Below are 13371 nucleotides of genomic sequence, written 5' to 3' on the forward strand. Positions count from 1 at the left end.
ACCAGCAAATCCTGTAGGACTGAGATCCTGTGGATCAGTCCAACAAACCAAACCACCACCTCTGCTATTGTCACTTGCCCATAAAAAACAAGGTACAGCAGTCAAACATATCCTAAACAGGCACGGAGGTTCAGCTCCAGAGAGAATTGCTGCTACTATGATGTGTTTTCCAAAAGCCTCCCAGGAATCATCTTTCTTGGTTCTGTGGTCTAGGGAGCCCTGAAACCAAAACTGGAAAGCAGAGGCTAAAAGAACAAGAAGATATTACGGCATGCACAGTTTCCCACATGTGATTTTCCTCCTGCTTTCTACTGACAGAGGTCATTCTGTTATTAATGGAAGTAGTTCAATATTCTCCCCAAATAACCTGTCATAAAGGCTTAATATTCTCAATGCTACATTCAAAGTACTATATATATTTCATACTTATTATTTCAGTCCAATTTGGTCTCTTTAGCATTTCAATATATATATGTTTAAACTTATAATCCATTTAGTCCTGCATTTATTGAAGGTCCATCAGCTTTAAAGATACCTGTGCTCTGAAAAACACCCCGCTAGAACTGAGTGATTTCAACTCCCTCCACCATCAAGGAACAGGAGTTCACATTCCAGCACAGTAGCCTCAATTCAGAGTGTTTCATCTACTGCTTCTCTGTAACTAATTTTATTTCTTGAACTTTTCCTTTTAGTGCTCCCCATTTTTAGCAAGACTTATTAGAAATGTTTTCCAGCTTTGCATAACAGACAAAAATATACCACTTGTGACTGAGAGCACAGACATCTTCCTGTGTGAGTAATTGAAGAGTAACATCAAACTAATTTAATTTTAATATTCAGAATAACAATAATTAAACAACCTTTTTTATGACAGTAGTCAATGACCTCACAGAGGAAGGAGAAAGAGTAAAGAAAATTACTTTTTTGGCGTTTTTTTTTCATTAATTGCTCTCATCCTCAGGCCTGTTGGTTTTATGCTATGATCCCTTGCTGCTTTGCATAAGCTAGCATCAGCTTATTTCCTGCTACTCTGTTTCATGAAAAAATGAACTCCCCTACCCTAAACAAGGACGCTTTAATTCTTTTATTGCTAATCCTTACTTGCATGCAGCAGGCTGCTGCTTCCCCAGAAGATCCTAAACGATCTGTCTCAGGGTTGTGGTTCCAGGTGATTGTAACAGTGTTAGGTGCATTAATTCTACCTAATTTTCTGAAAATATACAAATTTTCCTTAATATCCTAATACTAAATTTCCCCCTTCTACTCAAGTATATGACATTATCCAGTGAATGTTTTCAAAGCTACCCAAATATATTATTTGTGCACCATTCTAGCAAAAGTCAGATTTGGAGGTACAGGATTTATGAAACAAAATTATACAACACATTGGAAAATTCACCACACCGGAAAAATGCTATCTGCATCATCAGAAAATGAAGATTTGCATTTTTGTGGTGCTATGGCAGCTGGAGATCATATAGGGAGAAAACAGAGGAGAGAGCACCCTGCTTTGGGTACAAATCAACAGGTACAGTGCCCAGGGAACAGTTGATGCTTGTAGGCAGGAAGGAGCAGGGTGAAGACCTGACCTGAGGATCTGCAGGGCAGAGCTAATGCAGCAAAAAGCTGTTAATCTACATAGACAAAGCAAAACAGAGGAATGGGGAAAATGGTGCATAATCACTCAGTAGTTGTGTTGGCCCACTTTTAGCTTAAAATCATTGCCTCTTGTCACTATCTGACATACAAAGTCCCTATCCCTCCTTTCTGTAAGTCACAATAAGGTCTCCTTGGAGCCTTCTCTTTCCCAGGCTCTCCCAGCCTGACTTTGTAGGAGAGGTGCTCCAGCCATCTGATCATCTTCATGGCCCTCCTCTGGAGCTGCTCCAACAGGTCCCTGTCTTTTTTCTTTGCTGAGGATGCCAGAGCTGGATGCAGCACTCCAGCTGGGATCTCCAGAGGGGGAGAATCACCTCCTCATCCTGCTGGCCACGCCGATTTTGCCACAGCCCAGGATGTGATCAACCTTCCAGGCTGCAAGTGCACACTTGTTGGCTCATGTCCAGCTTTTCATCCATCAGGAACCCCCAAGTCCTTCTCCACAGGGCTACTGACATTTTGTTTTGCTACAAAGCTCCTCCCTGCCATCAACATCACAGAATCATAGAGTAGTTTGAGTTGGAAGGGACCTTCAAAGATCATCTAGTCCATCTTATTCACCATGGATAGGGACTTCTTGCACTAGATCAGGTTGCTCAAAGCCCCACCCAACCTGACTTTGGACACCTGTTCATCCATACCATCTCTCTGACTCTGAGCAGAGCAGAAATACACTTCTACTAGCCATGCAAGCAAAGCCCCAAAAGATATCTCCTTGTCATCCATTTATTTTCACTTTTATTAAATGCCAGAAGTGCAAAGAGTTGAAATCTTCTGGAGAAAAAAGAAAAAATATCACTACTGTGATAAAACAGAGCTGGTGGCAGGCTGCTAATTCATTTACTCTTTTTCTCCACATCACTGATGGGGCCCTACTGACTTACTTTCCCCATTACTTTCCCCTCAGGTCTGATCACTGTCACCAATCCCAAGCTTCACCTAGTTGTGATTCACCAATCACAACCACACCTGATTTCCCACAGAATCACCTGGAGCTTTCTGTACCTCCCTCCTAATTTGTAAAGCACAGCAAAGTAAGTCCAGACTGTCTAAAAGGAATTGGAAGGTCTTGAGTTTGAACTCTTGGTCATATCCAACTGGAGAAGCTCTGGTGCTTCACTGATGGCTACCATTCACTTAGAAAATCTGATCATTAATTAGGTGAAAAAACTGCTTGTCCATGCTTCATGCTCTTAATCTCCTCAAAACTAGATCACACTATGTTCAGGATACAAGGGGAAAGAAATTTAAGCTCTAATTACAGGTAACTGGTCTTCAATGTTATTTGGTAGCAGCATTCAGATTTGAGTCCATTTTCCTCACATGTGGCAAAAGGTAACACTTTGTTCTTAAAAAGGACACCAAAAAATCCTTTAGTAAACAAATATCCACACACTAAGCTAGATGAGAGGGATGTAAATGTCTCACTACAGGTAGTGAATTAAACCCAACATTCTTCTGCAAGCACTGATCTAGCTCCCAGTTATTCAATAGGAGTTTAAATTACCACAACTTTACCAGTGGGACTATTCAATTTCTTCTGTGTCTCATTTACCTGGCTCATGTTCTTCCAGTTAGAAGGAGAAAGCCAGTTTGGATTGCCTTTTTCTACTTCTTTCCCTTTCTAATTTGTTTTACCTTATTTTCTTTCATTCCATCTCTATTCCCTATTCTTCAGGCATATAAATGAACATTCAAATACATTTTATAATAAAGATAGGAAAATTTGATTGTGGTGGCTCTCCAGAGCAAAAGCTTGGAGACATCTGCTTTTAAGCCACCCAAGCTCTGATCATGTTCCAGTCAGAATCCACATACAATTGTAATTTCCTCCCTACTTATCTGGAGATGGTAAGTAATATTTTTCTGGCAGATGAAACAAGTAATCCCAAAAAAGGGATTCCTCCCCAGAACAGTGAAAAAAGAAACCAAAAAAAGCCCTTCCAAATTTTTATTTTTACTTGTCTCCAGTTCAGTAACCAACTGAAAGCCATGATTTGAAAATGCAATAAGTAAGAAAGTGGGAGCACACAAACAGCAAAGTACCAGTGACAGCATTCATAAGGCCACCCTCGCATCTGTCCTCCAGTTTAACACAGTATCTCAATTCCATGGTTTCCCTAATACTTTCCATTTAGGATAGGTTGCTCTGCTAAAAAGCAGTCATCCTGCAAAGATGATCACAGTGCTATGCAAAAGAACCACAATTATGCATTTTCTCCCCTAAATGACACCTGCACAAATACTTCTGCCTATTGAACACACTTATAGCAAGACTACTGCTCAGTCTGATGATAACATATACAGAATAGACACTTTTATCTGAACATACATGTTCCAACTTCAAAAAAAGATGGGAGAGTTGATATGGTTATCCACCACATCATAAACCAGAAACTCCAACAAACTACACAGTGTCTAATTACACTTAATGCTGCTACATGTCTTGATGTCAATCTGAAACAAGGAAAGTGTGAATCCAGGAGACCTAAAGGCTTAAAGAATTTTTTAAAAAGCAATATTCTTGATAGGTGTTGAGGCAAAGACATGAGATCTGAAACCTAGTCTGAATCTCAAAGTATGTGAAGAACACAGTATTTTGCAAAAATTCTCCACAGGAAAGGGATTCTCTCTAAAAATACTTTTTTTTTTCCCTTCAGGAAAACATGAAATTAGTAGTTTTCTTTGACTAATGTGTATAGATTTGGGAAAAGAAGAAAAACACCACCTACCTAGTAAACACAATGAAGGGCTTATACAGTAACAGTCTCATGTACGACTTGACCTTTTAGCTGCTAGTCACACACAATGATAAAACAGAGACTACAAACCCCCACTTCTGATTCAGCTTTTATTTCAGAGGGACAAAACACAACATCTACAAAGGTTAACATAATGGTTTTCTTGCAGAAAACACAGGAAGACCTTTTATGCCAACAACATCCTGAAAACATGCTGCCCTGAAAATCTGTTCTGTCTAACCTCTGCTTTAGACTGCCCCAAAATGTACCTCCAGAGGCAAAGCAAGCAGCTACATCAGACCTTAGGTCATGCATTTGCAATAGTTCACCTCAAATGAGGTACACAATGATGCACTCACCCCCTCCCCTCCCAAAAGAGTACAATAATGATAGATGTCTACTGGTATACTTAATCTTAAGGACATAAAAACAATTTAACATAATAGACACATCCTGGAAAAAAATTCACAAACAGTCATTTGCAAAGAATATAAAAGTGTATTTCTGCCTCTCACAATCGTGGCTGTGGTATACTTATGATCAGAAACCAGTTTTTTCATTAATTAAAATATTGTACTTGTAATGGTTGCCAAGCTTTGCTACATGATAATATTAACATTTGAAAACTGAATTTGAAAAATTCTTAGTAATATTTTTTTAAATCCTTCAGACCAAATCTGTTAACCCATAAAATTAGGTCAACTAAGAAAACCTGAGAAAGATCCCTAGAGGTTTGTTTTGGATGGCTTAAGATGAAGGTTTCACTTGAAAAGGCATCCAGTGAAAGACAGCTGCACAGAGCACATGAAAATCCAAACACACAAGAAAAGAGCTCAGCTCTACCTCAGTGGAAGTAAGCAGGTGCTGGGGGATCTATTCTCTGCACAAAACTACATGTAGGTCTAATTCCCCTCTAGCAGAGGCAAACATAAAATGCTGGTACAGGTCTGCCAGCACAAGGTTGGAGAAAAGTTTACATTTCTAGATTCTGTGATACATCTCATTTCCAATATCTCCACTAACACCCCACTGATTTCCTTAACCCTTGCCCCCAGCAGTTTCTCAGCACAGTTACCAGAAAGTGCCTCAGCTTTGCCACCTAGGCTCCCCAGTCCATTTTGAGTGAAATAAATCTACTGTTTTAACCAGGCAAGTTAAGCAAAATAGTTTTGGCAGAAACAGAAGCGTTCCTGTTTTCAGCTGGCAGGTCAGGGGCAGTAAATGCATGCAGAAGATGAGTGACCAGCTGCCAGGGGTGGGGGGATGACTGATGCAAAAGCCAAGCAGACATCACAGCTATGGACTATTCTCTAGAGATTCATTGTTCCTTAGACAACACATTATTATCACAACATAACTGGATGTTGGATTCAACAACGACAAAGTTGGATCAGTCAGTGTTCCTATGGCAGTACGTGAACACTAAGTACTGTCACCACCCTTTTTCTGACCAGTCTTGCTGTCCTCCTACCCACAATACCACTTCCCTTGTCATTTATCTTAAAAAAAAACCAAATCCCATGGCACAGGATGGCATAACCTCGTCACCTCTTCAGTAAACTGGTGACGAAGTCCACCCTCAGCTTCCCTTAAAACAAACATATTTGCTGTAGCTCTCTTGATCAACAGTGGACCTTAACAGACCTTTAAATTTCTCCTAGACCTCTTCCTTTTAACAGAATGAAAGAACAGAGAACCAGAATGCTGTTCAATACCCCCTTGCCTGGAAAAGGTCTGCAGCAAGTTGCAGAACCCTACAGCTTTTCCACTGCTCCACTACCAGCTCATGCCCCCTCTCCAAAGAGCCCAAACACACCCCAGAATCATCGAACGTGCAAGGATGACGTGCAAGCTGCTGAAGTGGCACAGCAGCAGAGCCTCTCTGGGCAGCAGCAGATGCTGAAACAGAAGCTGCAGCAGCAGACACTGTGTGAGCAACCTTCTGCCAGGGCTTGGAGAGTGCTTGGCTTTCTCCCTGAACCTATGACATGCAAATGAGTCACAGAACAAGGTCAAGCAAGCTGAAACACCTCATTAAATTTTGTTGATGCCTGTATCACCAGGAACTCCAGACAATGTAACTGCTTAATGTCACTATTGTATTCATGGAGGGAAAAAACCAGGATATCCACTGCCTAGAGCAGACAAGTGGGTGTTAGTACTAGGTTTAAACAAGAAAAAATAATTCTGTACACACATACAAATAAAAGGAAGTTAAATTCTGGAGAGTGGGAAAAATTACATCTTCACTGGCCACATGTGTGCTGGATTAGGCATGAAATGGGAAGTTTGCACAGTAGGTATATAGTAATGCATTCCATAGAAACACTTAACTCTTGACTATTCTGATTATAGTGACACTTGGCTGTGGTGAGGTGGAAAATCAAACCTGACAGATAACACAGTCCTACTACAATTTCTAGTATTTGTTAATTCAGGGCACATAATTATCCTACAGACATAAGTTTGTGCTGTTACACGTACAAACAGTCAGTTATATAGCTCAACTACTTAACAGTATAAAGTTAAAATTTGATATGCCTCTGAGATGGACACTTAACAATTCTGACAATTTTAATCTCAGCCTCAAACATTGTTTCACCTCACAACCAGGAAGGGAATGAAACTCACTAAATACTACAAACACAGATGTCACAAAGTGGCAAACTACAACCCATGACTGCACTTTCAAAACAGACACAATGTGGCAACATTCATTATCACCTCATATTAACACAAGTTTTATCCAAGTACTGAAACATCAAAATCGAATGCCAAATTCATTGTTCTCTGATTCTGCCATTTTCTGAGAAGAAATTTATTAAATCGCCTAACTAGAGCTCTTTAAAATTGAAAGCATCCAATCTGATTTGTACTTGTGTTTGGCTCCTGCATGTCCTAGAAATCAATAGTAAATTATTATTAACTCAAAGAACATAGCAACAGGCAGATGGGCCAAACCCTAGAAGACTGTACCATAACTAGTTTCTGAAACATGAACATCTCAATAGAGCAGATGAGGAAAATGTATTTGAAAATCATATTTGAGAGGAGTGCTTGAGTATGTCCAAGTCAGTGGAAACACTCATATATACATGCTTTCGAGTCTAAAGATAGTGACTTACAAGAACTTCATCTCTACAAGTTTCAGTTGTTCTCAACAAGAAAACTTCCAGTAAACTCATCCTATATAGAAAATGTTTTATTAACTTAAAACTTTCATAGGGTATCTTAAAGTGTGAATGAAAAAGCCAAACCAAAACCACTGTAAAAGATTGAACATCAGATTTTTGACACCATATACACTACAGTACATGCAATAAAGTACATTTTTTACAGAAAGAAATATTTCAACTCTATAGAGTCTATTTGTTCTAGTTCAGCTGCAGAAGGAAAAAATGTGTCTGTTTGTTATATCAAAAAGAATGGACTATGGAATTATAAAGCACCATCCTGCAGCTATCTAGGCTCAAGTTCAATTCCCAAGCTAAATAAAACTTTCAGTTTTATTGTGAAGCTGCCTGAAAAGGAGCATTGCAGGTAATGCTTCAACTTGATTCAGGCAGTCAGTTGTGTTTCAGGTTACAAAACGATTTCACCAACGTACCCTCTGTTGTTTTAGTGACTGCCAGGGGTGTTCTGCTGCCAGGCCATGTGCACATTGCCTGCCTCTGTCTTTTTGCAGCAGATGTGGCTGCAGGAGAGGAACGCCCAAAGGACAGAGAGATGGCTAAGGGAAGAGCAGTGAGCAGCTGACTCCTGAACACCGAGCAATGTCCTTGCCTATCTAAAAGCAGAAAAAACCTTTTTAATCCCTATTTATATATATAGGGAATATAACTGACAGCATCCTGAACAAAGAAAGATGATACACCAACCTGGGAATAGGAGGGGACTGTGTAAAGTGAGGATCTGATATCCTGTCACCAGCTGCCACCAGATGTGGTGATACTCTAGAGGGGAGTACACAGTAATTAATCACACTCCCAGAAGTCAAATTAGGCACCAAGAAAAAAATGGTGCTCCCGACCCAAGAGAAAACCAGTCAAGTTCTAAAGTATGGCATTTTATTGTAATCTTGTCAAGGTAGCAATATGTGCTACAATACTCAGAAAGCACTGCGAGTAATCTTGTTTTCTCAATCTAGGGAGAAATGCAGGTGAATAGAGTACAGTCCTTCCCCCTTCTACACACACTGGAAACATCCTCCACCAAAGCAAGTGAAAGCATATCTTTAAGAAGAAAACCCAGCAACTTTAAACACTCTCAGCAACTGCAAATCCACTACAATCCTTTACTGCCCTAAAGTAGTGTCGTTGCTACTTATTAGTTCAAAGTACAACATGCCTAACTTCATCTCTCAGACACTGGATAGTCAAGTAAATACCATGTATTTTCCTTACATACATGTATGATATATACAGGCACCATATAGCTCCTCAGATGTACAATCTGCAATTGTGACACCTGGTCTCCAAATCCTGGATCACTTTGGTCCCTGTGCTCTTATTAATATTTCACATCCTCCCTCACGTGTGAGCAGCAAAACCAGACATGGAATTCCTGTGATCTTACTAATGCCACGTACTTTCCTACTTCTGTGAAATATTTATATTGCTGCACAGCCAAAGACCACACTTCAGTTGCAGCATTGCAATGAAAACTCCTGTTGAGATGATTCTCTGCACAAATTCTTAAGCCTTCTTTCAATAAATTACCAGTTTGAGGACAGTCCCCTATCGTGCTGGTGTAACCACAATCCTGGTTCCTTTGTATGTGGCTGCATGAAAAATGCCTTCTGATGGATGCTGATCATTTAAAAAAAATTATTTGGAGTATGGTATACTAATAACTTGTTCCACACATGCACAAACCTGCACATAATATGCTGGTAATGCTGCGATATCATCACAGAAGCTGTGAATATATTGATATTAACCAGCCTTACACCAGGATCCAGCCCCCAGGGAACCTCACAAGAAACAGCTGCGGTCCCATAGAAAAAAGGCACGCCTAAGTTCCTCTCTAAACTAAGAAAGATTTATGAAGCAACTTCGCCAATGTTTGTGGTATTTATTCCACAGTGACTCCATGGCACAATTGTTTTAAACTCACACTTCACTGCAGACTTAATAGATATATCAGGGACACAATATAGGGTGAGTCTGCTACAATAGAGCAGTTGATGAATAGCTTAGGAATTTGGGAGATGTGGGTTTTTTACAATTCAAAATGCTGGGAAGCTATTTGCTTTAGTTCTACTGTAAACTGGTCTTTAACAATCGTTAAGTCATTTTGAAGTATTCAGAGCGAGTAAGCCCTGACTTGTCATTTATTTCAGAGGCTCCATTTTAAAGTTTTCAATTTTTCAGCCAGGAAAACAATGAATAATGGGAGTAAGGAAAATCATTCATAGCATTAACCAAAGATGTTTAGGTTCCTTTCTCTAGTAAGGAAAAAAAACCAAACCAAAACCAACAAATCAAAAGAATGGTTAGTAGACCATGTAACCAGTCAAATAGCATTGTCATTCAGCAGCATATTTCCATGTACATAAACATATACACAGGATTGGTGAAGCTTGTAGCATTGCCTATTAGGCAGCTGCTGAACACTTCCAATGCAAGATGCTGCTTCCAGCTGCTTGTAACTTGGCCAGACTTTGACTGCTTGGGTTGAAATTTTCCAAGTTGAATGTCTGCTTCAGGCTAAATTCTGTTCCATGTGCTGTAGAAGTTACCTCTGAGTTAGGGGTGCAGAAAGAGGCAGACTGGGATTAGCAGAACTTGGCCAAAATACTTGAGCTGTTTTCAGAACAAAACCAGGGAAAATGCTGTCTCCCAATGGCAATACGTGTCTAGAAACATGAAAGGCTTTAATGCTCTTCCACCTCCCAATGACAGATCTGAATGGGGGGTGGAGCCCTTTTGGAGGTCCCCCTTTTGCTGCCCCCATGAAAAGTCCACCTGCATTTGGTCAAATGTCCAAAACCAGACTGCACTGTGTGCATTTTCAGTAGGTGTTTGCTCAGCCACCTCCACATTCTTCTTAGCTCCTCATGGTGATCAGACAGCACAAGCAGTTACGAGCAAGTACAGCAACACAGAGCACAGCCATGACCAACCACCACTGGTTACCCTCAGCGGGGGCTATGACAGCAGAGTCCCAGGTGTTACCTTACGAATCCAGCTGGTGAAGGACAGTGAACAAATATGCTACCCCAGGCTGCCTATCTGCTTTTTGGCACTTTTCCTAAAGGAAAGAAAATCTAGGAAATTACTTACAAAATGCATGATAAGCAAAGCAGACTTTAGAAATTATTAGAACTAAGAGGTCTACGTTAACTAAAAATGTCTCCTAGTGCTGATATGCAAAATCTCTAACTAGATAAATCTGTATTTGCAGCTGACCTGGACACATTTTTCCCCACTGAAGCTTTGCTATAATTAACACACAAACTCCTCTTTTTGCCCTTGTTCTCTAGAGCATCATAAAACACTTTCAAATCACAGAGGAAAATATTTCTTTTCTCTTAGGTTCTTATATGCTTCTCATCACTACAGTAATCTGTAAGATAAAGGATACTGTTATCCACATATTTTTAATACAGGAAACTAAGATATATTATAGCAAAAAACTATGGACACTGAGTCAGCAAATCTGACACTCAAGGCTTGTATTTCTAACATGCTTAGACCTGCAAAACATCTTCTGTACACAGAGACCAAACAGACACTCATTTATGTTCCAGATGGTTAAGTTTAGCATAACTGCAAAGCAGATCCCAGGGACTCAGGCCAGGCTCCCAGAAAGCCCAACAGACCACTGGCAAAAACCTTTATGTTTATGTGGAGATCAACGGCAAAGGAAATCAAGCTGCAAAATCCGATTCTCCAGCTGCTTCAGCCCCGAAGCTGCCTCTCCCTCTGTATACAGTTGTTTGCCCCATTCACCTCTCCTCACTGCTGCCCAGCCAGAAAGCTGCTACACCTTGGGGGACGCATGTCGTGTCCCGAGCTGGCCGGGAAGGATGCTGGCACATCCTGTCACGACCAACACATCCTCGGGCACAGGTCCGAGGCGGGCAGGCCGGCATCCTGAGCGCTTGGCTTCCCAAACTTACCGGCGGGGTAGGGCTGGGCACAGGGGAGAGGCGGTAAATGTATAGAATATATAGAGATCAGCGACATCCACTGGGTGGCAGGCATGTTTCACGGGATCCAGACCCAGTGCGTATACAGAGGTACACAAAACGAAAGCTCCTAAATACTAGGCTTGTTCCCTGTCTCAGAAGCAACAATTGAACGGACACGGTAAAAAAAAAAAAAAAAATTAAATCCCACAGAGGGAAGTTAGCGTATTCTGCCTTGATTTTAACACCAGCTTCTTGTCTGTGGTGCTGAGGCACTGGAATTGCCCTGGCACTCGGGGGTTAGAGCTGTGAGGACACACAGTCTCCCGTGTCCCTTTTGTAGCTGGGTGCCATCACTCGAGGTAGCAGGGACCTTGTAAGAGTCTCTGCTGCACTAATTAATGACCAATGCCTACTGAGATAATGCCTTTAAACTCTTCCCCAATTTAACAAATTCAAGGGGGAAGGAAGTTTTTTGGACTAACAGCTGTAAATGAGTCCATGTGTGTAAGCAGCTAAACTTTAAAGTTGAAAGAAACATAAAAAGCTGGTATTTTCCATGGATTTCCACTTAGCATCCAAGCAGAATAATTTCAAAAGTTGCTTAGATGGAGAAGATGCCATCAACCAAATTTCAACCCAGGGCGTATATTTATAGCCATGTTGTGAACTACATAAAAAGTACACTTATAATGGAAATGCTGACAAATGCAAAACTCCTGCAGCTAGCTATGACAGTTTGACCACAAGCCCTCCTTGTGAGAGGAAAAGGCAACCTCCCCACCTCCTTTCTCAGGCAGCTCTACAGCGAGCTGGGGCAGGGGGTGCCCGGTACAGGTACCACTGCCCTGTCCTTGTAGGATGGATCGAGGCAACGCTTCCTCCCCGTATTTCCCACATGTTGAATGAGCCACCCTCTGTTTTTGCCATAAACAACCGGAGGGCCTCTTACAGCCATGACTCACGCCGCAGGCTTCTCCTCCACCCCTGTGCGTGACTGTAGCAAACAGGCTGCCAGCTGCAGCCGGTGAATTAACACGACTTTTTTCGCAGAACCGTGGGGAGATCAGTCACACAGGGCAGGGCGGAGGGAGAGGGAGGGGGTGACGGTGTTCTGTGGAACACCAGCCCGGGGTGAGTTTTATATGTGGGGGAAGTAGCGGAGGAGGCGATCCGGGGCCAATGTGCCGGGGACGCCCGAGCGTGACCGTGTCCTCCCCGTCCCCCCCGCCCCGGGACGGCGCCGCCCGGCCCTCGCCCCCCCTCTCCTGCCCCACGACGGCGGGCGGCCGGGAGAGAGGGAGGCAGGGACAGAAGGAGGGCAGGGCGGTGGTGCCGGGGGCACTGGGGAGAGGGAGGAGGTGAAGCTGGTGCAGCAGGAGCCCTCCCGACACACGCGCCGCCGAACTCCCAGAAAGTTGGCAGCGGCGTCCGGCGGGACGGGCTCCGCTGGCCGCCGCCCCAGGGCGCGCTCCGCCGCCCGGCCGGGGCCCGCTGCCTCCCCGGCCCCTTCGCACCCTGTCACCGCCCTGCTCCTCACACCTTTCATCTCCCATGGGTGCCGCGGGGCACGGACTGCCTGGCACGGGGCGCTGCCGGCGGTGGGGCTCGAACCCGCGGTCCGTGGTGTCTCTCCCCACCGTAGGGGAGGCGGCTGAGCCTCCCGGTGCCCCCGAGCGCGGGACGCGGGCGGCGGGCGGCACTCACCGAGCGGCCGCGGCTCCTTCTCCCGGTCCGGGCGGCTCCCGCTGAGCGCTCGCCTCCTCGGGGACGAGGGAGGAGGAGCGGGTGAGGGCAGGAGGTGGAGAAGGGCGGGGAGGAGAGCGCGGCTTGAGCCCT

General features: G+C 43.1%; 1 protein-coding gene across 1 annotated transcript in view; it reads right to left on the minus strand.

Moving 5' to 3' along the window:
- The window catches only part of ELF1 (E74 like ETS transcription factor 1), an 87267-nt gene extending 74009 nt beyond the window's left edge, over window positions 1–13258 (minus strand). The window contains exon 1 of the mRNA XM_054514094.1: window positions 13240–13258. The gene's annotated coding sequence lies outside the window, so the exon portion shown is untranslated. The remainder of the gene's footprint in view (window positions 1–13239) is intronic.
- Between the last annotated feature and the right edge of the window lie 113 nt (window positions 13259–13371).

The sequence above is a fragment of the Molothrus ater genome, chromosome 2, assembly GCF_012460135.2.
Source record: "Molothrus ater isolate BHLD 08-10-18 breed brown headed cowbird chromosome 2, BPBGC_Mater_1.1, whole genome shotgun sequence".
Classification (NCBI taxonomy): Eukaryota; Metazoa; Chordata; class Aves; order Passeriformes; family Icteridae; genus Molothrus; species Molothrus ater.